Source organism: Hydractinia symbiolongicarpus, chromosome 7, assembly GCF_029227915.1.
Source record: "Hydractinia symbiolongicarpus strain clone_291-10 chromosome 7, HSymV2.1, whole genome shotgun sequence".
NCBI classification, from domain to species: Eukaryota; Metazoa; Cnidaria; class Hydrozoa; order Anthoathecata; family Hydractiniidae; genus Hydractinia; species Hydractinia symbiolongicarpus.
Genome location: NC_079881.1, coordinates 15,668,985 through 15,696,010, shown reverse-complemented (window position 1 = coordinate 15,696,010; position 27,026 = coordinate 15,668,985). Strand labels below are relative to the sequence as shown.

The following is a 27,026-nucleotide window of genomic DNA, read 5'->3' as shown; positions in this document are numbered from 1 at the left end:
CAAGTCGCATCGTCAATTGAAGGATTTGCGCCTCATGCTGCTTATAAAATAAAAAACATGAATTTATCCTCAAGTTAAGAAGTTGTTTGTGTAATATTCTTCTGTATTGGGGACATTCATACGCGCCTAAATGTTGTTGTAGTGGCTTTTTTAAAGGGTAGAGAATTGTCATAATATTGGCAGCCTTTGATGTAAATAAACACATACACTCACTGTGCAAGCTGGTTTGTCTCTTGAAATAATGTACGTTTAAAAAGAAAATTGCTTCTCTAAATCTTAGACCAATGGGTGAAGAAAATATTTTTTTGTTGACAATAGTGGAAAAGTGGCAAATAAAAGAAATTGTGCAGTATTTCTGTTGTTCTATTAACCGATAATTATTTAGCCAAAACATTGCACGCCAGGTGTAGCTGAATCTTGCAGTTTAAGAATAATTTATCACGACTGTCCAAAAAGGGGATAAACCCTGCTCATTACACCCAGTACTGCGAAAGGTCTACTTTGGCAGGGGTATAGGCTAAGTAACCAACACAATGCCTCTATTACTGAAGAATCCTTTCCGCGAATGACTGGAAACGATACGTTACCTTATAAAATTGTGGATTTAACTAAGCCGTTCTCAACAAGTTGTGAGTATGTGTGTTACTTACATAGGAACAGCTAAATTGCTTGTACTTACGATCTTCGTAATTCCGTCCTCCTATCCATTAAATTATGTCCTGGTTGTAGCCGTATTTCCTTAGTTACAACGATATGTACTGGTTTGCTAAGAGATGGAGAAATATTTATATGCTTAGCCAACAGCGGATGTAGCACAATATGTTAACCGCAGTGTGCACTTTTCGTCGGCCAGAGCATTTTACAAAGTAATTTAATACGACATATCCAAAAAGTTATTCATATAAAATCTTGTTTTATTCATTATCGCTCAATACACCTTTCCCGAATTTAAATTATCGATTACATCATCGGCATGAAAACGAGGCACTTCTTAGTAAACTTTGTAAACATTAAAAATACAGCTGGTGAGTGTGATACCTTTATGTGTTGTGAATGATCTTTCATTATGCATTTTTCTAAAGGATTACAGGATTTTCTTAACGAAACTACTTTTAATGTATTTAAAAACATACTTGTCTTGTAAAAGAAGAATATGTATTTGTGATGGCGAGTAGCAATCAGAAAGGTCAGCAAGAAATTTATCATAATTTAATCTATCCAGGTATATCGACCTCTCGACCTGGTAACTCTTGTTGCGTACTGTTATGCAAAAGTTCTACTCTTAATAAACCCAGAGTAAAACAGGCATTGGAATGTTTTCATTTCCATCGGATCCAAGTTTGAGAAAACAATGGGTAAGCATCATTTCAAGATATCGTAGAAGGGGAGGTGTGATGTGTTCACAGTAAACAAGAACACAAAAGTATGCGAAGTCCACTTTGAAGTACACTGTGTAAAATTAGGTTTTGGTTGTGAACGGAAAACAATAATCAATGGCTCTGTGCCATATATATTTACGTTCAAACACAATAAAACAGCACAAAAAACGAAAAGTCCGAAAAAAGAGCACTTCCTGTAGTAGTCGAAACAGATTCTGAAAGCACATATGAAAGTTCTTCATCTGATTCTGCTGAGATCACTGAAGAACAATCCACTCCTGACTCACGTCTGATGAATTAGAACCTATCAAAACTGAGAATTCAATGTTAGAAGAAAAACTAATTAATGATACTATAAATGACTTTACTGAACAGCTAGGCGTGTGTGATGTTGATTTAATTTACCCCAATCTTTTGGGATTAATACAGGATTTACATCAATAAACTCATAGGGTTGTGTTTTGTTATGTTTTGATTTATTTGAAGTATTTGATATATTATTATTAGTAACAACCTTGATATTATGTTCTAACGGTAGTAGTTGGTGTGACAATGTAGATCCGACAAGAAAGTTCCCATATTTAATGTTGTTTTTTCTCTTTCGTGTACTGTCAATACAATGAGCAAAACCAACCCGTTTGTCAACCATAAGCATATCTTCTTGCAGTTTCTGCCACGCTCCAAAGTCTTAATAATTGCCACACCGTGCTGTCTACCACTATTTTGTGGATGCATTTCAATTTCTTTTATCGTGAACGGTGGCATTCCCTCCATGTTTTCCCTCACGCTTTTTTTTCAGTTTCATCGAAGACTAAATCTATATTTTCCTCAATTATTTTAAGCAATATATCTCTCATAGTATTGTCTTCCTCCATGTTTATATGAATGCGAATAATGTTTACTAAGATTTGCCTCGTTTTCATGCACGAAATATTTTACAAAATATAAATTCGGGAAAGGTGTATTCGACTTTATTACGTGAGTTGTGATTATCCATCTTGTTATAAGTAGGAAAAAAGTAACTTTTGCTACATTCACCCAAGATGCAACATATTTTACGACTAATAGCCTAATTAAACACCCAAGATACGACAGACTGTCATGAATTTAATTGTGGGGCATATTGGACTAAAATTTTCTTACTTTGTTGTATGGACACCACATGGAATAGTTGTTGACAAAATTGTTTTTGATGAGAATTTATGGATTGATTGGAGAGAAAAGCTGATAGAGTACTATAATAATTTTTATTTAAAAAGTGTTTTTAATGAACCCTAAACTTGTAAAAAAAAATTTAAAAGAGAAGAAAAAATAAAAATTTTATGTTCATTTCTTCAATTACGTCTGCTATATATCTAAAAATAACGCGCCGGAACCAAAAGATGTAACAACAATGTTTACATTCTTTAGAAATTTGATTGGTTAAAATGACAATATTCTCCAAATAGATTTGGCTATTGCTTCTGCTTCTGTGTTTAACGCCGGGTTCGGGCGGTAAATAATTTTACATTTTTTAGCTAGCAGATTGCTTAAATTTGAATTTTTATGGCATTTCATTTGCGTTTAATATACAGCTTTTGATGTATCCTCATGGCCAACTGATAAAAGTAGCACCACTGGATTAACATTTTGCTTAGCTAAAACAGTACCGGGTGAACAAACATAGGCAAAATATATTGTAGAAATATGTGTTTTATTTTTAGAAAATATTTACAAAAAAAATCTTTATATTTTACCAAAACTTTTATATATATATCATAATAAGATCAAATAAAAAAAAAGCTAGGATTGTTTTTTCTTTTTAATAAGGACAGGCTTTAAATTACACAATGCAGCACACGATAAAACAATATCATCAGCATGCCGCAACATAGTTATTGGTAATGTCCCTTTTAGAATCCTGTAAAATTTTATTCGGTTTCCACCAGATGTGGAAGAGTTACACTGATTTTTCATATCTGATGAACACAGTTTTAATTTTTTTGGAGGTAAAGGTTTTCGATATAATTCTCTTCTTGGTTTTCTAATTGGAGTTTCATAACCCAATTTAAGTGTAGGATCTGTCTTTGCAGCTGTTGGCACACCATCAACGAAGTGTATAGAGCACACACGATCACTTGATTTTGGTTCCCATTTTGATTTGTCATTTTTTTCCCGTTTCATTGCATTATTCCATTTATCCATTTGCTCCTTGTATCGAATACTTGGGAAACAGTATATTTTAAAAGGTCGGTCACAACCACATTGTTCATGTTTAACATTTTCATGTACCTAACATAACTGGTCCTTCCATTTCTTGATTTTCTTAGTGTTGTTAAAGCAACTTACAACAGCGCAATTTACGTTAGGCAGAATTAAATTTATTTTTATTATATTTTGTTTTTAAAGACTGTAAAAATGTGATGCTAATACTTCGTTTTCTCAAGTTAAGTGGCAGAATCCGTAAGTGAGCTCAATTACCGTCCCCCCTTCATGGTGCCCAGGCCCATTCTCTAACGCAATTTCATAATGGCGGGCTATATGTTGAAATGGTGTATGCCGAAAGGTCAATTTTCGAAAATGAAAGGAGCTATATGTAATATACCAATAGATGGAAATGATACATGCAAGGTTTTACCAAGACCTGCTAGTGCAAACGGCTTGATTCTTATGAGGTTAAATAAAAAATAAACAAGTCCCTTGAACTCTAGTTCAAGGGACTTGTTTATTTTCAAACTGTTTCACCTGAAAAAGTACACTTAGCACTAACTTATATGAAACTAAACAATCCACTATATAGTGATATAACAATAAATATAAATCAAATTCAGAAAGAGCTGTTAAATTTTAATAAAGAGGATGAAATTTGCATTGAACTGGAGAAAGAGGATTCACAGTAGAAAACTTCGACAAAGCACTGATTAAAGCCTCACCATTCCAATAAATTGCCATGAGAACTTTATTAAAATTGCACCAGGAGAAGGTGCCTAGTTGTATTTTAAACGATAAGTTCTGTGAAGAGCTTGCATTTTCTCAACTTTTTAGCAATGGTAAATATGGGTATAACAGTGATAAAGAAATTAACTTGAGTCCGGCTAAATATTTCAATCAAAGATTTATCAAATTGCAAACAATTTTTTTCATCTGTTACTGACTATATATCTTTTGTGCAGTTTGTTTTGCAATAATTAAGTTTAACTTGTCAAATTAATATTGCTATAAAATGGTTTCAGGCAACAATCTCACAGCTGGAATGTTTAGTGATTTATACAAAAGCTATACAATTATTTTTTTCAAATGACCAAGGTTACACATTTATATTAAGGGAACACCTGTATATTGGAAAAGGTTTCAACTTGAGGTTTTAGTTATGATTCGCCAGCTTTTCCAACTTTTTTAACATTATCATGTGCGGATCTGCGTTGGCAAGAGTTAATTTTAATAGTTTCTCACCTAAACAACCTGAATATTACGAAAGATTTTATCTCTAATATGAATTATTTTGAGAGGAGTAATATTCTCAATTCCAATCCAGTTCTTTTTGCGAGGCATTTCCAATACAGGATTAAAGTCTTGCTCAGGGAAATTATAATGCTACCAACGGGATCACTAGACAAAGTTTTATACCATGCGATCACAGTCGAATTTCAATTTAGAGGTTCACCACACATCCATTCTTTTACTTGGATTTCTAATGCACCAGAGTTGAATGATAATAACATTTCTGAATATGTTGAAGATGCGGTTTTCATATTTGAAGATGAGGATGTTTGAAGATGAGGCTTTCATACCTGATCAGAGCTATCTCAAATACCTTGGAGGAAAGAATACGGAAGGAGAAACAACTCTTTTAAATCTATTGAAACACTGCGTGAGGTTCTAGCAGGTGTCTGTATAGAAACTTAATTTGAAATTTTGGCGGTTATGTGACTAAATTATTCGTGAATAAGAATTCGCAACTATGATTGGTTATAAAAACAATTAGATAATTTGATGATGAATTTGATAATATTATCAAAACAAGAAGCCATATTGAAATCAGTAAAATTTCTTTTGTTCTTATGTTAACATAATTAGCGAAGAAGCACATGCTCGACACTTTTGTAAACAAAAAGAAAAAGTTTATATCTCGTTTTAAAACGACGTTCTGTTATAAGAAGTTATTTCTTTAGTTAGAATAAACATTAATCCAGCACACATTTTGTCGGCACTCGTCCGGCGCATATCTATCTATATTGTTTTTCATGATCAAAGTGGTATACTCAAGCCTGCAAAAATAGGTTAATATCATGGTTAAACGCTTATTTTCAAACGTATTGTTAAAGTTTTTAATAGCAATGTTTACCGTCTTATATTAGGCACACTTTCCATACAAATATCCGTGCCTGCAGCGTGTTACATTCAGATTTCAGTAGAAAAAAGTTAGCCCCTATTAAAGGAGAATATGGAATTTGATCAATTTTTTGCGAAAAAGACTCGGTCGAGCACCTCACGCACTGATTCTTTTGAAATTAAAAACAATAGAAAATTCAATACATTTAAAGCGTACAGAAATGAAGTTGTTTCTCCTTCCGTATTCTTTCCTCCAAGCAAATACATATAATGTAGTAAAAAAATATCATGTTCATCAACATTCTAAATCGCAAATATAAATATGTTCCATGTAGATATTTATTTGGAAAATATTTCTCCGCCAAAATTATAATTGCTAAACCAGTTTCAAAGGACTTAGATATAACTAAAAAGAGTAAAAAATAGTTAGTAAGACAAATAATGTTAAAGTTAAAACTTTTATTGACAAGTATTTAAACTCTAAGTTGATGATGTCACAATTACTTTCATACTTGATAAATAAGATATTTATTACTATACAACATTTGGCTATTATTCAAGTGATGAATATGAAATTCGTATAAAGAGACCACCAAATTCGTGTTTTTTGAATAGTATAACCCAACAATTCCTAAAGCATGGTAAGCAAACTTGGATTTTCAGCCAGTGTATAACTATTATAAGGCTGTCTCATACATGTTCGCATACTTTTTTAAATGTGAATTTTAAATGTGAGATATCTAATGCACTGAAGCAAGCCGCGAGAAAATACAAACTCAGAAGCTTAATGTAAAACAAAATATCTTCTGCGTTTTCTACTTCAAGACAAGCACCTATACAAGAAGCCGTCTATCTTAATCTTCCTGAACCTTGGCTTCGAAAATGTTTCCGTAAAGCGTTATTTATCAATTTTGATGTTCCATCGCACCGTATGAGAAAGTGTAAATCTGAAGAGGAAATTAAAGAGTTAAGGTGGCAGTAACCCTTTTAACAATCGGAAACTTTTTTTTTACATAATTGGTTACAAAAGGTTATTTTCAGACTATATATCTATATTTTTTCTGTTATAACACACTTGTCATGATTTATAGCTAAAATCTTTCACCAAAAATATTTAGCCTTAACAATTCCCCTTTAAAATAAAATTCATGAATAATTAATTAGTTCAGCCGAATATAACCTAAGTCTACACGCTTGTGAATTTGTACAGAAAGAAATGACGTAATTATTAAAGAGAAACGTTAATAACAACAAAAATGGCACATTATTAGAAATTTAACACGATCTTCATTATGCTACACTGCACTGCACAAATTATTGCTCACTCAACAATTTTGGTGTTAAGTTAAAATCATTTTTATATGTATTAAGGCCTATGTTCTTAGGAAAGGGTAAAAAAATGGTATAAGTAAAACACTGAGTAAATATTTCAGCTATTTGGACAGCCATAAAAGAGGTTACTGCCACCTTAAGTTCAGACCTTTTTAAAGTGAGCATGAATTATTAATTAACAAAAGTTACATCAACAAATTAACTGTTCCAGCTCTTCTTAAGGTTACTGTAAAGGAAAAAAATTTTTGTTTTAGATTTTTTGCAAAAAATTCATGACATATAGAAAAAAAAAATTATTTTTCGAATGACATATTTTATATTCCATGAAAATAGTTGGAAGAAATATTCTGGAAAAAGCCTTTTCAGAGGTATTATATCCTTCACACCTTCGAGAAAATATGTGCAAAATGAGTTGAGCATATTTTTTGTAAACATTATGCATGATATGAAACTTCCGTATAAATATATGCATAATAATATTTTTTAGATAGTTTACTTTTAGCATCGATATATATATATATAAATGTTGTCGTATAAAAAATCATTAAAAAAATCAAAGTTAAGGAGTATGCATATAAGCTTTTTCTTGTAACCCTGACTTCTGTCTGTTAATTATCATCTTTCTGCATACTCAGTTCACACATTTTCATAACACCTACGAAAATCTTTAAAAACAAATATCTCGTTAGTAAATTTTTGCATACATGCCTTTACGTTTGTGGTTTCTTTTTCCGAAAGCTTCCTAAGCTGAATAAATTATGCACAAAAGGTTCCCGGATTTTTTTGTATAAATTACTGATTAGCGAATTATGAAGACAGAAAGAAAAAAATATGCATTTTTTTGAATGATTATATATAATTACAAATAATTTCATAACGACGTTGTTACAAAAAAAACCCGGGAACCTTTTTGAATTTAATTTATGCTGAATGTAATAGTGCAAAAACGAAACGTCTGCGACCATGCGTTAATTCATTATATTTTCTTTTTGGAACATTAACATCGCACGGAAATAACACCATCAAGAAAGTCTTCCATCAAACAATAGGAAACAAAAAAAAATTTAAAAAATATAAAAGTATTGATAAATTATAAGGGTTTTTCTGAGACTACTCATCAAGTGAGTTTTTTCCTTTACAGTAACCTTAAGACTGTTGAACAGAATCGATTAGAGTTTGAGCTAAATCTATGGTGTTGACAATTCGCCTATTACAAACACATCAACGCCTTTGTGAGATATTTGCATGTCCTACTGATATACCATTTGCAAACCTTTACATAATTGTGGTTGGCGATCTTCTACAATTGCCTCCCATCAGACAACCATCTGTATTCAGCTCATGTGAAAACGATTTTCTTAATATGTATCATCCATGGAAGTTTTTCTCTTGTTGTGAATTAACTGAGTGTATGAGATAGCAAGGAAATACACAATTTCTTAATTTACCTAACTCTGTTTAAATTGGTGATGTTAGTGATGAAAACATTAAATTGCTTAAATCTCGTATGGCAGAGAACTAAGTAATACCTGAAAATGCAATATATCTCTTTGCTAAAAATCTCCTAAGGAGGAGGTAATCGACATAAATTAGACCTTCTTAATTATCCACCAATACTACGCATGTTTCTAAAAACAAAATTAAACAAGTACTGGATTTTCCTGCTAGTGAATCTGGTGAATTGTCAAGGTGTTTAAATGTTAAACAAGAAGCCCTGCGGCTTGAAGATTTCCATCATTAGCCTAAAAGATTCTGAAATTTGACGTAGGCCTTGAAAACAGAGAATTATGGGGTAAACAAATCATTAAGTATCCCAGCTCCTAATTATTATTGTAACTCCCCTGCAGTTTTAAAATAAAACTCAATAAATAAAAAATAAAAAATAAAATTTTACATATTTATATGAAGTATATATTCTAAAATAACAGGTAAAACTTTAGCTGCATATTTTCAAATCTGATCAGGAAAATTCCAGAATACAAATCTTGTTATGTATAAACTTGACGATTCGAACATAATGACTTCTGAACAAGCTCAACTTGATGAATGAAGTAGTTCATTGTTAATTAATTCAGCAATATGTATATAAATTTAATCAAGCTGGCTTTTGATATGTTTGTTAAACAAGTAACGTATTAAGCAGGTGATACATGATTTTAAAACCTGTGAACAATACAGGATTTATTTTGTCGAAATCTATTTATTGAATTCAACAGATTTGATTGTTTATTATCCTTTTTTGATTCGAATTCTCAAATTTGAACTTCATTTTGGAGAGTCTGATTAGTTGCAATTTTTGATTTTGAGGAAATTGATTGGTCATTGTTTTGTTTGATAAATCAAAAAAGTTGAACATATCTAACTTTCGAAATTTCAAATTAGCAAATTGAACAGGTTGAAACAAAAAAGGGCAAACACACAATTAATGAATTTGTTGGATTTGATAAATCGATGCTCCTTTTCGTGAGATTTTTTAAAATCAATTCTTAGAAAATATTTTATGATACTTTGGAGGAGTTCAAGAAAGTTTTTCAAGTAAACTAGGCACTCAGGGAGAACTGATAATTAGCCAAGCCGGTGCAGAATAATTATATATATACATAGTGCGTACAGTATAATAAGCCGCCCATACAGCTAATTATACGATAGATATTTTTTACTTAAATTTCCACACTTTTTTTTGTTATTGATCTCCCCATAGCCATCTATATTTATATAGATCCACATAAAGGTGTGCTTCAATTAAAACCAAAAAAAGGAACAAGAAACGATTGTGCAAAATAGTTATCAATTTTACTGTAGCAGTATGTCGTATTATTAAGCAACACAATATTCTGATTTCAAGAAAAGACATGGAATAGAGAGTAGTTAGCTGTAAAGAAAACAAAGAAGCCTTTAACGGCTTATACAGTGCGTAGCGTCTAATTATCCTGCATTGGCTTTAACAATTGTGTGGTAGGCAAAAAAAAGCAGACACTAGGTGAAGTAGGTAAATTCTTTTAAGTCTGTTTCTTTGCACGAAGGTATTATTACGACTTTATATAAATATATTTCAATCAGAAGTTATCCTTCTACACTTGATAATATTTGATAAGACTCAAAAATGTTTCTGTAAAAAGAAATGGCCTGAAAAAGACGTTTCTGCCTACCACGCTGTTGTTAGAGCCAGAAGGGCTTACCGCGGAAAAATGTAAACATTCAAGAAGGTCAATATATTCTGTGACAGGCTAATAGTTCACCCTGACTGTTTGATGCAATGAGAAATAAAGTTTTGTCACGTTTCTGCAATAAATATAAAAAACCTGTGCGAATATATATCTTTTTATCTAATAGAATCCCCCACAAAGCGTCGTTTGGAAGTGATTTTTAGCACCCTCTTTTACCATAAGAACAGAATTTGGGTGTCCAGCCATGGAAAAATACACAAAACAGGACAAAGGATTTTTGTTGCTCGCTAACATTTTAAGAAAAAAAGGCGCTCTAATTAAAGCATTATAGCTAGCTAGTAAGTAAGTAATTTCAGACTATTAAAATGGGTATGTCAGCACCAATCGAAAAGAGATCCAAGTCAGCACCAAAAATTGAGATAGCTAGCTCTAGCAAGCACACTATTCTCACTTATATGGGCATAATGTTTGATCTAAGAATTAAAAAAATACACAAAGAATATAAATAGTTGTCCCAGGAAATGTCCCAGGAAATGTGCAATAACGCACTTGAAGGGGATCCCAATGTGCTCAAGCACGTCCCACACCACTTCAAGACATAGGAAATGTGTAACAAAGCAGTTGAAAAAAGGTGCTGGTCCCTCAAGAATGTTCAATATTGCTTCATTACCCAAGAGATGTGTAACAAGGCAGTTGAAAAAAAGCCCTTGGTGCTCGAGTATGTTTCGGATCATTTCGGATCAAAACCAAAGAGATGTTTATGAATGCCATTATTTGTGATCCCTGTATAATCCAATATATTCCAGGGCGGTTCTGTTCATCATGAATTGGGTTTAGTTTATCTTATATTTCAAAGAAATATAAGATAAACGATGAAAGCACAATGTATACTTAATGAAATGATAGGTGTAAATGCGGAAGGAATCTTGTGGTGGAAGCGAGAATGTTATGTTGGCCTTGTTATCAGGAATACACTTTATATAACGGTGGTATTTGTCCGTGTTTTGACCAAAAATAAAAACTATTGATAAAATTTTTTCATATAAATAAAATAGCATGTTGAAATTTGGAGACAAAATTGTTAAATCAGAAGAATTTTACAGTAATGTAACGCCACTAAATATCGAGAATGTGAAAATTGAAAACCTGGTCCTAAGCGACTCAATCCCTGCAAATAAAGGCAAAGATGAAAGATTTGTGATTGGATATAATAACCAAACAGCCTATCACCGCTATTGATAAAAAACCCTAAAAATATATACTCGCAGGGAGTCTCTCAATACAGTGAGACTTCCGCGTTCACTATGTCGTTCGATCTTGGTGACTACCCTGAGTGGTTGGCAAAATATTATAAGATTCTAAAAAAAGTGGAGGATTTGGAGGGGCATGGTTTCACCAACATAAGCGTAAAGAAAGATCGGTATAATGACCCTAAACTAAAGGGTAGGAAAGTAAAATTAGAACTAACTTTCATAAAAAAAAATATCCCAAGAATCTTGTTAATATACGGCCATCATCAGGCTGGGAAGCATCTATAGACAGGGTCGCAACTATTATGCACAAGAAGTATATAAATATAAAGAGGTTGAAAATTATGGAGTCAGTTATCTTAGTGAATCTGATGATGATCTTGACGACCAGAGTTTTACTGAGTAATAGTTTATCGCATTTTTATATAGTTGATAACAGCTATATGAAATAAATGAATACACTTCGAAAAGAAGACAAATTGATAAAAATTCCTCGTTACTCTACGACGAATAAAGACGACCTTGTTGTAGCAATCCGCAACATTAAATACAAGGATGCTTCAACGCAAACAGACGGTCCTTATTGCAAGCCCTGTGTTGAAATTGCATATGAAAAAAATCTTGAAAAATATTTCCAACAACTAGCTAAGAATGTAGGAATATTTTCCTATAAAAACCTATATCGAATAGGGTGGGGGCTTATCTAAGTACTGCTGACATGCTGTACAGATTGAATTTTTTTTAAATTTTCTCTTGACCTTCTTGTCTACCTTTTGCAACTAATTGAACACGTTCCAATTCATTGATATCTATATTATAATACCCGTATACGTCCGTCCGTCCGTCCAATGCGGTATAAAAAGGATGGGCGAACCCGTGCATTTTTCCACGGGCTAACGACTAGTTATTAACAACACGTTTAACTCGTTGCCGTATTTGCTCTTTTAACACCATATATCGCTGTTTTTCCTGCATTATGAGACTGAATTTACAATCACTGATAACGCCAGATTTAGCCTTTTTGAAGCATTCCTCAGGCCAGCCTGCCTGATTCCCATAGCTAATGCAAATACCTCCCATAGCAATACCTAGAGGAGCTCCAAATCCTGTTGCTAATACAACTATTCCAATACCTGTAGTAATGACATTTACGATGAACAATCCATGGTCACAATAACGAACCCAGGTGCCATGCATCTAGAACTTTTTTGCAAGTAATTCCTGTTTCTTGATTTCCTTGCGTAAATACTGTTCAATTTCTTCGATTTTTTTTAATCTATAGACCTACTTTCATCCTGCAAAGTATCGTCCACAGGCCCACTTGGTGATAAGGTTGGATATAAGGGGAATGTCCTTACGGTGCAGAACATAGTTATTGATGATAGAGGTCCTCTTTCACTGTAAAATTTCCAGACATCTTTGTCGACTATGAATTACATTCTAGTACTATCTTACTAGTGAAGGAGTGGAACAGCTACCCCTTTAGCCTCTAGTCTACACAACTCAATTTTGCTTCTTACTGTGCAACGTCTGCCTGCGGTATATCCATGCAACTTCTAAACGCTGAGTTGCCCATGGTTCGTGCAGTGTATCGCTTTTACACCTATTTTCAAATACGTAAAATTTTATCCAAACTAGAAATAACACTACCTGTTTCAGCAAGATTTCGACGTTTAAACAATCCATTTAACCAAAAGCTAGCTCGCGAGCTTGGGGTACCTGGTATTGAGCAGGAGTGGAGAAACGAAAGCATTTTCAGTACTTGGCAACTTCACCCAAGGACTATCCAAGGACTATCCTGGACTATCAGGTCCAAGCCAACTTGATTAGGACTTGTGGAGTCGCTAGATTATTGAAAAAAGCCAGGGCCTAACCCGCATTGGTATTGAGCGATTATCGCAAAGTGTGAGATTCTACGATATTTTACCCTTGCCACTACCCATGTAGCCTACAACAATAGCAACAGCACCGGTAATCGCAATGTATAGATGCTTGGCTGCAAATTCAACAACTTTTGCCGCCACTCTGAAAAAGAAGGAGACTACTGTCCTTATGATTCCAGGTAATGCAGCACCTACTTTTCCTGCTAAATATTTTAAAAAGTTTTTCAAGCTGTTTTTGTACAAAATTTTTACTACCTCCACCAGTTCCCGCTGCAGCACTCGATATTCCGTCTGCCACTGCTAGCACAATGGTGGATATGAGTAAATCAACAGCTGAAACGATGCTTGTTATAGTGATCCCCTGCTCATTGAACAAGATTTTAAGTTTTTCAGTGAGAGATGTATTATCTTCCACCATTTTCATCAGCGTTTCCTTAATAGCAGTGAGTTGACCTTGAATCTTGGATGATAGTAAGTCATGAGCCTCCTGTGCTGCTTTTTTTTAAACTTGTAGCTGTTCAATGTCTTTGTTCCAAATCTCTTGCAGTTGTTCAGATACTCCAGGCTGCGCTTTCTTTGCCTCAAGTTTCTTTATTTCACCATCATAAAAAATCATTTTACTTTTCAAGTTTTTCAAGTTCCCCCCTCACTGTTTAAATTTCGAGGTTGAGCCCTCTACTTTCACGTTCCGTAATGGTTTCGCCGCCAAAGAAAGTCTCCGATAGAAGGCTCCCCGTTTCATCTAAAACATTCTCGAGGAGTGGAACCATATCTATATCGTCCGCGTTATCCTCGATGTGAACAATCTCGTTCTGGAGTTTTTGAGCCATTGTTTTGCTACCTTTGTTACGCTTACTATATTACGTGAGCCCCATGGCTCCCAGACGGTTTGCGCCTAACTTGTTTATTATCGCCCTAACTCTACGAAACTTAAGCTCGCCATCGCTTTTTTGTTTATACACTTTGTCGGTTATATCTTCACCATTAAGGATAAGCCGACCTAGTTCCATTACAAACTTATGATATTGTTTCACATTCCCCTCTGGCTTCCCTATTGTCTCCTTAAGATAGATGATAAGATCGTTGATCTCTGATTTTTTTAGTTTCCCTCCCGGGCTTAATTGTGTACTCTCCCACATCCTGTGCTCTTCCAATATTTGCCAGGCTGGGCAGGAAGGTCCTCGGGTCTACTGAAAGATACATCATCACTATCATCTGGAATATTTTCCTCAGGTGTAAAATCGTCTCCTTCATATGTTAGATTATCCATTTTATTTTAACAAAATTCATCTAATAATAAACTAGCTATGAGTAATATATTTAAAATAAGCTCGATCCCTACGCGGAGGTTAAAACGATGCTTGGCATGAAAGGGAAAAAGCTGCGTGTAAAGGTGAGCCACCTCCCGGGTACTATCAATCAGAATAAGGACCTCTATGTGGATATCCCAAGCATGGGACATAACGATGTCATTTTTTCTGAAAGCCTTCGATTATTGTTTGATCTGGAGTTGACCGGCACCAATACGAAGCGTACTATTGTTTCAAATATCGGCAAGAGTCTGGTACAGAACCTAAAAATCACACTGAATAGTAATGAGGTTCAAAGCATCAATGATAATAATGTGCTGGCTGTCGTAGTTACCGAAATTTGACTTTGAAAACAACTTGATTCAAGAAGGTATCAATCCAAAGGATGGTATCCGCGCCCTGGAGATCATGTGGGGGATGACGAAGAAAAGGCAATTGCCGCAGCCTACGGAAATATATTTTGTGTCCACCTTGGAAAAATGTTTGAATTAACTAGACACCTGCGTTTAACCAATCTGGATTACACGGCAGGCTGCAATTTGTTCTCCATTTTGCATCGTATTCTTCAGTCATCACAGATGCAGGTACAGCAGCTTCAGGATCTACGGCAGCAAAGCCTGCGAATGCTACTTACAAAATTAGTAAAATCTCTCTAGAACTCGACGAGGTTAATAATGAGGAACTTGCAAGTGCTATGGTATCCCGGTACAGTCGCTTAGCACTACCTTTCGAAAGAGTATTGCGCAGTAAGGTGATCACTATAAAAAAAGATGAGACGACCTATAATCTCCAAATTGATACGCCTGCGAAGAGTTTGAAAGTGGTTTTACTGCTGTTCGTAGACCCCTCGAAGGTCAAACCATATAGCGGTATTAACGAAGTATTTTACAACCCCAAAATTGAAAAAAAATCAATTACTGTCGAGGGTGAGCCTAATGAACTCTACTCGCACGGGATGCTTGGGAAAGATCACAACGAGCAAATTGTAAACCTCTTTAGTGACTTTGACGTTACGATAGGACAGTTTATGAGAGATATACGCTTTTTGTCGATATCCGATCATCTCCTAATCATGTACTGCATGGTAGTGGGAGACCTCTTAAAACGCTTGAGTGACGGCATCGCTCTGCATATGACTAAGAAGGCCGACTGCGCGGGTAATATTAAATGTTATGTGTATTTTCTGAGCGATGCTCAGTTAAATATCTTTGATGGTAGATATCATTCTGTTGAGTATTACGTTTTGAATAAATGATTGTTTTAGATTTACATACTGCAATATTTACAGGACCAACGGGATGTGGTAATTCTAAATGTGTCCTTGATCTACTCGAGACTGAATACAGGAAGCACTTCCACAATATGATTACCCTTTGCCCGACTATACGATGGAATAGCACGTACCTCGAGAGATCCTCGCTTTGCCAAGATGACTACGTGTGCTTGATTAATCCCAAGGACCAGCTTTTTGTATGGATTGAAAAATTATCGTAGCTGCTAGCTGGCGCATATACTCTGTTCGTTATCGACGACTGTATAGCAGACGAAAATCTGAATAAAAAAGACAGTCCTTGCTTGAGCTAGCTGTTTCAGGTAGACATCGAAAGCATAGCCTATGGTTATTAACCCAGTCCTACACAGCCCTACCAAAAAATCTTCGAAGACAAAAAATACAGCTGGTACCCATATGAGCGGTCAGATATGAGGCTTATCGATGAAGAAACTAATATGATCAGTGATTGGGAAGATATCAAGGCACAACTGGAAGAATCAAAACATGCGTGCTTGTATATTAGGTTAGAGCACCCTAGAAACTATAAAATTCTCGAGTGAATGGTGATTTTATGGATCGATTTGGTCCACAAAAAAAGTCGCAGACTGCGCTAGTACGGCGGTTCGGGCACATGTTCCAAAGAAATACAAGGACCGGTTGAGAAGCGTGAAACCGTCGGTTCATAATGGGGAAAATATTTCCTCATTCTTTTTTTTTGTCTTGGATATCGGCAAAAAAATTTTGGGATGGAGGGAAACTAAAAAAAATTAACAAGATAAAAAAGTCTTCTCAACTTGTCCTGTTAAACGCCATACCTGCCGGAGCCATTGAGACTCCCATGAGAATCCCATTTCTAGCGTGTTTATCTCGGGAGATTCTTAGGGATTGAAAAAGTTAAAAATATGGCGATACCTTCAATGTTTTTAGCTACCAGGTCCGAAATAGTAGTGGCCCATAGGTTGGGCCTCCTTGGAAGATGTAGAAACCCGCACGTTGTCTTCGTCACATTCGACGGTGCTTTAGAGATTGTGCGCCGTTTTAGAAAACCGAAGATAGCAGAACGTACCAGGTGGCTTACGCAAAAAGGTGTTAAAAAATTCCAAAATGAGCTTAAGAAGCGAGATCAAGCCATTGAAGAAAAAGATACGGCTCTGGCAATCCTCGAAGATGATCTTGAAGATAGAGATAGACCACTTCTGGATCTGGAGGATGACCTTGAAGATAAAGACCGATAACTTGCAGTACATAGCCCAGAAATTACAGTGCTTCGACAAAAGTAAGTTCCACGTGCGCAAGATTCTAGGAACGATAACGTGATTATGATTTATCGCAAGTATAGCACACAGAACGACGATTATCATCATCATCTGTTATACTATTGTGCACGTATTCAGAGAGGTGCTATCCCCCCCCCCCCCCCCCCCCCCCCTTAAAAAAACGACGATGGTTCAGTGACAACTTTCCGAACTCTGAAGAGATTGTTGTCATAGATAATCCCAACGTTATGCACGCCTTTAATAGATTTGAAGAGGATGGGCATGTGGAGTGGTATCAATGATATTTCAGACTTATCGACCTTACTCGAGATGACTTGTATGATTTAGGTTTTCCGGCACTGGAAGACTATTATTCTTGTAACTCTTGTGATTTGCGAGAAGTAAAAAATGCGGTTAGGTGACGTTATCACTAAGCTCTAAGGTTTGGACACCCACCAAAACACAGTTTTACTGACAGAGCCTGGCCTTTATTGCTTTTCTTTTAAGATATATTTTTTACAGTAACGCGAACATACCATTTCACCATTCTTTCACATAGTCTGGAGGTATTTCGACATCTTCTGGTATTAGCATTAATTCCTCTGCGACGAAACTACGGCCAGGTCCGTTTATCAAATAATACAAGACACGAGTATTAGGGCCTGCTACAATACGATCAAGTCTATTCGGGACTTTGCTCCAAAAATCATCGGTCGCACGTCTCCTTGCATCTCCGTGTTCTTCTCCAGGTTGTAACAAATATAAATACAGACCATCCTCAGTCAAAGGTTTTTCATCAGGATATACTTTTGGTTTTTCGTAGGTGGTACGTCTTTCAACTTGATAGCTTTTGACGGTTTCATGCCGATCATTGCAGTCTCGGAATTGTTGAAATTCTCCACTGTATGATACAGGTTTTGCACCCATATTTTACTTAGGTCCTTAGTGACTAACTTTTGTGCATCTTGAAGTTTGAAATGTCTCTCCGCAACCACTTTGTTATAGGATTCTACAAAGGCTGTAAAGGTGTGATAATATTTCGTTGTAGCTCGTTTAATCTCCACCCCTTTACCTTTTGTTACATCTGATTTAAATTCTGAACCGTTATCGCACGGAAGGTTTCGGGATAATGCAGAGAACCTGCTTTATATATATCTTTGATCTTCTCCGCGACATCTACAGCTTTTTTTGTACGCAATGGTCTTGCAACCTGGTAATGTGAAGCTACATCGATGCCCGTCAGGATATACTTGTACGTGTTGCCATATAGTTTGCTGTGTGGCATGTACAATAGATCAAACTGGTGCATTTCATTTGGTTTTGTAATGTTAAATGTGGATAATCAATCTTTTTTGGCCCCGAATGTGTCGTAGCCATTGGAGGTGGCGGGATAACCAATGTACGACTCTTTTACGTGATAATATACTCTTCTCAGATAGTAGTTTAATAGCTTTTCGTCCAATCCAAATATGTTCCGGTTTATAGTAAATGCTGCTTAGTTTTTCTGCCTCTTTTTCTGTGACAATATATTTTGACATGTTTATTACATGTCAAAAAGGTGTGCTTTTCTTTTTTATGCTAGTGCAGTCTGCGACTTATTACAAGTATTTATACACAGCAAGCCCTAGAAGAGCTAGGGACCCTGCAATGAAGGTAAATTCGCCGGTCTTGTGTTCTTGGGAGGGTACATAAAAGTCGGAAGGTTTAGGGCCATTATTGAGGGAAGCAATATAATATTCTCGCATCCCTTCGTCAAATTCTTTCAAATCTTCACCTGCCTGCTGTTTAAGTTGTTTTTGCTAATTATACCAATCAATTTTAGATTGCCTATCACGTACCCACTGTGCTTGCGCAGCTTGTAGTTGTTCTATGGCCCTGTCGTGCCTCTTTCTCTCTTCTTCGTCATTTACCCGAAGCTTGCTAAATAGAAAGTTAGACCCGGGACATGCTAATGCGTTAGGGAACGTTTATACCATCCTTGTTTTATTGCATAGTCGTCAAACAAAATTGCGCCCGTCATATATCCGCCGAGCTTCGGTCCATCCTCCATGTCCATTTTGGCTCTTGGCCTAGAACCTTCTAACATCTTTTTTGCACTCAGCGCTAACAGTATAGTGTACGATACTAAACGGGCAGATTCCCATAGAGAATCTACGACTTCTTTCTGATACTTTTTAGAAGTCATTTATTATATAGTTAGCGCATGTGAAAAATGTCTATTTTTTTAGGTTGAACTTTTTTTTCGAAAGGCAGCTGCTCTGATGATTTTTCAGGTTGCTGCTGCTGCTGTTTTTGTTGTTTAAAAAATTTATGCCGAACACCAACGCCTACAACAATTACCGTTACGGCCTGTCGTTCCTAACATAGCGCTTGAAGTACTTGGTGAGGTACTTGCTGATGTACTTGTTGAAGTACTACCTTTAGGTAGTTGACCACTTTCGCTTTTGTTCTTATGCAAATTCTCGTTGTTCTTGCGGTTCCATTCGGCAAGTCTTTTTCCAGCGGCAACACGACCTTCATTTTTCTTCGTAATAACTTGTTTTGGTTCCAATTTATCCTCACTCATTTATTTTATTCAAAATATCAGTCCTATTCAAAATATCAGTCTCATTAGAACTATTTTTTCTAGTTTGTCTCCCTTTTGAAATTTGATCAAAAGTTTCCCAATCGAGATGTTTAAAAATTGTACAGAATAACGATACAGGGGCAAGATAAAATCCGCATTTTTCATATAGATGCGAATCAATATCTCCATAGCTGTGTGACCATTAAAATTCGGCGCTAAATTTCCCAAATATTCACATGCCGAGTTTTTAATTAAATAACTCGAATTTACATCACTCATCATGCTATGAAAATTATCAACACCTGAATATTTTGATAATAAATATTTATTTACCCTATTATTTTACCACCATAGTTCCTCAATTACTTTATCGGAAACCTTATTTAATCTTTCAACAGTCCATGGTGTTTTACTAGGTACTTTTGAGAGGTTGTCACGCAGATACTTACGTTTATCTTGTTCTGTTTTTTGCGTGGTATCAATGTCAATAAGAAAATCATTTAACTCCGTCATCTTTTTTATTATAGGTGAAAATTTATAAAATAAATAAAATGAATAAAAAATCATTAAGTATAAAATTATTGCAATATTACATTTTGTGTATGCCTCAGCAGCAGACACAAAATCTATTGGACGCGCTTACAACTTCAAAGGCACCGTATGCACACCATCCTCTAAGATGCGACGCTTGTCGTAGAACGCTGAGAACCCTAGCTTGTTTTGTTCGTACGTGATCATCCCCTGATTGTGTACCCGGAAACCTGTGTTTTTCCGAGTGTCTAAGCTTGCCTTTGCATGAAAACTTTGTACCTTTTTTACCTTCCACGGAATAGCATTTTGCTGTCAATGCAACCATTCTTGTGCCGATAAACTCAGGTTTAAACAGACATCCTGTCCTCTTTGATTCATCGTCTGTAACAAGCCAGTTACCACATCTTCGTCGTACTCCTCGAGCAGCTCAGTACGCACCACATCTTGCAATTCTTCTCCGGAGATGGCAAAATAAGCAGAGTCTGTATCCATATAGATGTATTCGAAGTCTTGACGATCTACATAGTTATCCAGGAAATCGTAGTAAAATTCAAGCACGCGTAGCTAGCCAACTGGTATACTGCGATCCCGCATTGGCAAGCTCTGTCAATGCTACACTTGTGCTTCCCGTTTCTGATCTCATAGGCATTGCCTATCGGCTCTAAGTCTTCGAAATATGGAGATCTCATCGCTCGATCAACCTTCTTTTCGTTACTCGTGAACATTGTATTTACACGCCTTGCGATATCTTCAATTATCTTATAAAAAAAGGAGTTTCTTTTAAGTTTTTATGTCTCACCCGAAATCTTTTTATTTTGATATTTATTTGCTTCCCTACGAGCAGCCGCAACCTCTTAAGGAAACCAAGCGAACGGTTTACCTCGCTTATACTTGAGAATTTGGTGGATGGCTGCCACTTTCAACCCATGATCCAGGTACCCTTTTAAAACAGGCGTATATAGCAGGATTTTTTCTGCTTTCATCATCCCAAGGAGCTTACGTGTACCAGGAACACGTTTACGACCTGTCGATGTCAAGTACGGGTGCATATGCTGCGGAATTGCTTCATCGGGTATCTCTTTTACTACAAATAGAGGCGACATCTCGGAGAATTTCTCACACATTTTCTCATCCGCGGGCACTTCAATGTTAACTTGGGCAAACCCAAACAGCGAGCCTGCTTGCACATCTCGTGTTAGTTCCTCAATGATATCCTGCGATTTCGGCTCAGCAATCTTGATCAATTTTTCCTTACCGCAAGGGAAGTCTTGCAACAAGGTGCTTGGGTACAACATATTTGCTTCTAGCCCCAAGATAGTCATGCACGTTTTGGCTTTGTTGTATACAACAGAACACGATCGCAGGACCTCCTATCATACCCGTTTGTAGCAGCTCGTAAGCCGCATTGTTTGTACATTTCGTACAAGCTTTCTGTACCTTTTTACATTTCTTGCAGATCTTGCTGTAACAGTCTTCTTCACATTTATGCTTACAAGGTTCACCTGGTGCATAGAGCTCTACCTTACAGTTTAGTTTTAGAGCCCTTCTAAGTTTTCAGCACATAACGCATCGACACGCCCGGAATACTGACTGCATTTTTTATCATCTCCATAATTATGCTGTCTTGTCTTATCAATCGCTTAGATGAAGGGTTCTACGTCTGCCATGTTGCATTCGCGCAACCAGTCCATCATTGTCGCGCAGCCTCGATTATAGAATTCAGCGCAGAATGCTTCGTAATCATTTTGGGTGATAGCATATTTTTACCGCTTAATCGGCTATAAAAAGCATCGTGAGCGACAGGTCCAACATGGTTCACCTTGTTGTAACTCGTTAATCGTATTCCCATTCGTATGGGAATACGAGCTTTTCGAGCTAACATTCGAGAGATTTGCACCATCTGTCGTAGCTCATGCCAGGAGCGAGGAAATTCATAATATCAAAGAAATTTTGATGTTGTCACGAACATATAGTTGTTATCCTTCTGTACAACCTTGATCTTTTCGCTTTCGTTTTTCGTTATTTGTTTGACAGGGTAGCGCTTGATCATATTCAGATCATGTTTTCCACTGTTGAAACCAATCAGTGCTACCTGATTCACCCATTCGTTCCACGCATCCTGGGTTTTTTGGGAAGCATGTCGAAATCTGTAGGTCTCGGGTACATTATTTTCACTTTGGCGACGATAAGAGCGCGCCTTTTTTCCAGTTCTTCCACAAAAAGTTTTAATAAAATTTTAGGATCTTCATTTTCTAAGAATGTTGGGTTGTCATTCAGACTATCGTGAATACCGACACTTACCGGTACATTTGCGCATGCACAGATGTTTTTGCTGATGTCAGCATAAATTAATATAAATTATAAATTGATGCTGATGACGTCACAGATTTTTCGTGCAGATATTACACGAAGTCATGGATTTTTTGCGGGGGTGTCGGGGGATATATGGAGAAGCGGTTTGTTTACGTTTGGACCCCAAAACTGTGTATTGAACCATCCCCTAAAACGAGGCTATTGTGAATATAGGCTCAAAATGTAGCAAGAAACGGATTTAGATAGCTCCGCCACCCGCCATCTTCAATTTACATGGGCTTAGTGATCCTTTTACAAGGCATGAAAACAAGAGAACGGCGCCAAATTGAAAGTAATAGTGATTTGGTCAATAGGTGAAAAGGCAGTATAATTTCTCTAAAAGGTAGGTAAAATATGAATTCCAAGTAAACTTACACCTTACCTGGATATATTTATAATATTTACATATACTTAGTATGTTCAGGGACAGTCGACGGACGACGACGACAACGTAAACAACAACAACGTAAACAACAACAACAAATCCCGAATTCTCCTAATCCGACAATTCCGGGAATACCAACATTCTCGAGCATGCGCAATAGCAACTAGCGGGAATAATGCTGACATCAACAAAATTTCGAGTATGCGCAATCAAATACTGGTCTAGAATCTTTTAGTTGAGATCTATATATAAATAAATGAATACACACACCGTGAAAGAGTTACACGCTATCGATTTTTTGCGGGGGTGTCGGGGGATATATGGAGAAGCGGGTGGTTTACGTTTGGACCCCAAAACTGTGTATTGAACCATCCCCTAAAACGAGGCTATTGTGAATATAGGCTCAAAATGTAGCGAGAAACGGATTTAGATAGCTCCGCCACCCGCCATCTTCAATTTACATGGGCTTAGTGATCCTTTTACAAGGCATGAAAACAAGAAAACGGCGCCAAATTGAAAGTAATAGTGATTTGGTCAATAGGTGAAAAGGCAGTATAATTTCTCTAAAAGGTAGGTAAAATATGAATTCCAAGTAAACTTATGTTGAATAATATTTGTTATGGTTCTGAAGATATATTTACTTCACAATGTACATACATAAATGTTTACAGTCAGCTTATATATAGTCTTTACATGGAACTTGCTAGAAAATACTAGTATACAAGAAAAAACGTCTAGTAAGAAACATCAAGAAAGTTCCAAGGTATGTTGTAGAGAGTTCAAGTACATATATACATGATGCAATGTCCATACTACATGAATGTTCAAGAATGTTCTGGAATGTTCCGTAATGTTCCAGTAAATATCTGACTAGAGTGTCTGTAATTTCAATAACTTACACCTTACCTGGATATATTTATAATATTTACATATACTTAGTATAGGCATAAAAAACATAACATAACCAAAACAGGTAAAAACAAGTATAAATATAATTGTGCACTACACAAGATCTGTCCAAACTTAAGGGGACACATCTACCGTTACCTCCACGTAAACAGAGAGTTATAAGACTTTACACTGTAAGCCACACGTAAACAAAAAGGTGTGTGCTCTGACGTTTAAAGATAAAACGAATAAGACATGTGTAAACGTTATGTAATCTCTGTACTTTTTTTAGTGCAAGAATGGCATCTGATGATCTAAGCCCCTACCAGGGCCTTTTAATATGAGAATCGGGAAGCCCATCGAGTTTCCCGGTAGAGCGGGGTAATATCAACTCGAGTTTATATGTAAATTTTTCATTTTCCATCCCGGGTTTATATAAGAAAAATTGGCGGGAAATTAAAAGCGGCGGGGTGTATATGTAGCATCAACACAAAGAAGATAGCGATACTGTTCATGCTTGAAACAACTGTGTTATTACTATTAATTATTTTTTAAATTTTTGAACAGTATTACATCATTTCTGACCTATTTAAATATTATTGATTCAAATAATAAAAAAAGAAGATATATTACGAGGTTATCATTTACTTCCCACACACTTGAAACAGGATAAAAAATTAATTTTAGATCATTCTCAATTATAATTTCAGTGAAACCTGGTGTTTTCAGCATGCTTTATGATCTTGTTGTCTTTTATTATAAATACACAATGATACAAAAACAAATATATCCATTGATTTCCATTAATAGTGATAATTATTTGCTTCTCTCAAGCAAACATAAATTTTTTAATACTTTGCCACCGGCTTTTTCTGTTTACATGGACAAATATTATACCGGGTCACTTGTCCGGGATCTCGGTTGAACGACTTTCCCGTTGTAACCGGAGCGGGAGGAATATGCACCATATAAACACGATTTTAATTTTCAGCGTTTTTCCGCCAATATCCTAGATCTCGGTCATGCGGGATATCTCGGTGGACCGAGTTTCCCGGTCTCACATAAAAAGGCCCTTAGTGGTGTTTTTATCTCTTTCCTATTATATCTAAATGCAGATTCTTTATAGAAATTTCCTAATTATCATTTACAGCCATTAGCCAAAGGAATTTAAATCTTCCGTAAAAGATACAAACGACTTTCTTTCTTCACTGCCTCTGCATGCTTTACTTTGTACTGTTGACGTAGCCAGCCTTTATCAAAATACTTTATATAATGATAGGGTTGGCAGCTGTTAAGAAAGCTCTAAGTTTCCGTGAGGATAAATCTATTTCTCACTGAATTGGGAAAATGTGTCTTCAAAGACAGTGTTTTTGAGCACGAAAAGCGTTTGGGCAAAAACAGGAAACTGCAATAGGGACAAAAATGGCACATCATAAACCATATTGTGTTTATGGAAGATCTTGAGGAGAGATTTTGAGGGACACAAGACTTCTTAGTGTGGTGGAGATATATTAATGCTCTGGCAATAGGGGAAGGAATCTCTAAAAGAATTTCTTAAGCACATAAAAGCTGCCATTCCACAATTAAGTTTACAACTGATTATAGAGATAGGATAATGTATGTTCAGGGACAGTCGACGGACGACGACGACAACGTAAACAACAACAACGTAAACAACAACAACAAATCCCGAATTCCCCGAATTCTCCTAATCCGACAATTCCGGGAATACCAACATTCTCGAGCATGCGCAATAGCAACTAGCGGGAATAATGCTGACATCAACAAAATTTCGAGTATGCGCAATCGAATACTGTCCCAGAATCTTTTAGTTGAGATCTATATATAAATAAATGAATACACACACCGTGAAAGAGTTACACGCTATTGCGAGAACCCGTTGACTTACGCGCTATTGCAAGCTACGCAAAGCTGACCTTGTTGCTTTATTGGAAATACCTCCACGGCCTGTTCCTGCTCACGAAGCATGTACACCAGATGCCTTGGATATATTTGAGCGTCAAGAGATGGCAAAAACCCGTCCTATTAAGAGTAAGATTGAGCCCCGGCTCCCCACACCCGAAGCTATAAGTACTTTTGAACGCCAAGAGATGGCTAGGACACGTCCAGTGGTAAAGAGTAAGCTGCGAGAGTGGTCTGATTGGCTTGTGGACTATGTACCGGAGGGTATTAGAAAGCCGGTGAAAAGTATATATGCATCAGCAAAAAATCGCATACTTGCTCTTTATGATGGGTTAAGACGGGTGAAGTTGAGGAAGAGGCAAGGGAGGATCATGCTGAAGACGAGCAACCGAGAAACCGAAAAAGCAACGAGAACCGGAGCAAGACTTCACGCCCCAGGAACATAAGCATGCTCACCATGGAACCTTTTGAAGTTTCTGCATCCCTGGCATAGACGGTACGGATGTCGATGGGTATTTAGGGATGGTGAGATCACACGTGAAAACCTTGGTTGAGAAGCAGGTTAAAGACATGGTGTCTGCTAAGGTGCAGTGTTCCCTCTGGATTCTCTGGAAAAAGCCAGTGGAGGGTTCCAACGAGTTTATCGAAGTCGATAAGGTCTTCCACAGCAAAATTACACCGGTCTTCTAGGGTACCCTCGTGGACGAGACGCTGGATACGATGTTTGCCCAAGTCAGGACGCATGTGGAGAACCCAGCGCTGCCCAAGAGCGGTTTTAGCATCAGTCGAATCATGCACCTCAACGTGCACTTCCACAAGCTCAGGCTGACGAGGGGTTCCTCATATATTGAAGCACGAAAGTGGATAGCCACCAAAAAGACCATCATTAACCCCGTGAACAAGGATGAGGAGTGCTTTAAGTGGGGTATCATAGCTGCTCTGCATCATGAGGATATCGGTGATCATCCAGAACGCGTGACCAAGCTGGGACCCTACACGGAGCGCTATAACTGGCAGGGCATCGAGTTCCCCACAAGCATCAAGGACATCCCCAAGTTTGAGAAAAACAACCCCGACATCGCGGTAAACATCTTGTACGTGACGGGGAAGACTTTCAATATCCTGCGTTCAATATCACGAACGACAAGAAGACCCACTATATAGCCTTTAAAAATCTCTCACGGCTATTGGGTAGTGAGACATCGAAGAACACGGCAAAA

At 36.6% G+C, this 27,026-nt stretch overlaps 1 protein-coding gene across 2 annotated transcripts in view; it reads right to left on the bottom strand.

Moving 5' to 3' along the window:
* The window catches only part of LOC130649270 (uncharacterized), a 74,307-nt gene extending 53,709 nt beyond the window's left edge, over positions 1–20,598 (bottom strand). For both annotated transcript variants that reach the window (XR_008983029.1, XM_057455521.1), the window contains exon 1: positions 20,595–20,598. The gene's annotated coding sequence lies outside the window, so the exon portion shown is untranslated. The remainder of the gene's footprint in view (positions 1–20,594) is intronic.
* Between the last annotated feature and the right edge of the window lie 6,428 nt (positions 20,599–27,026).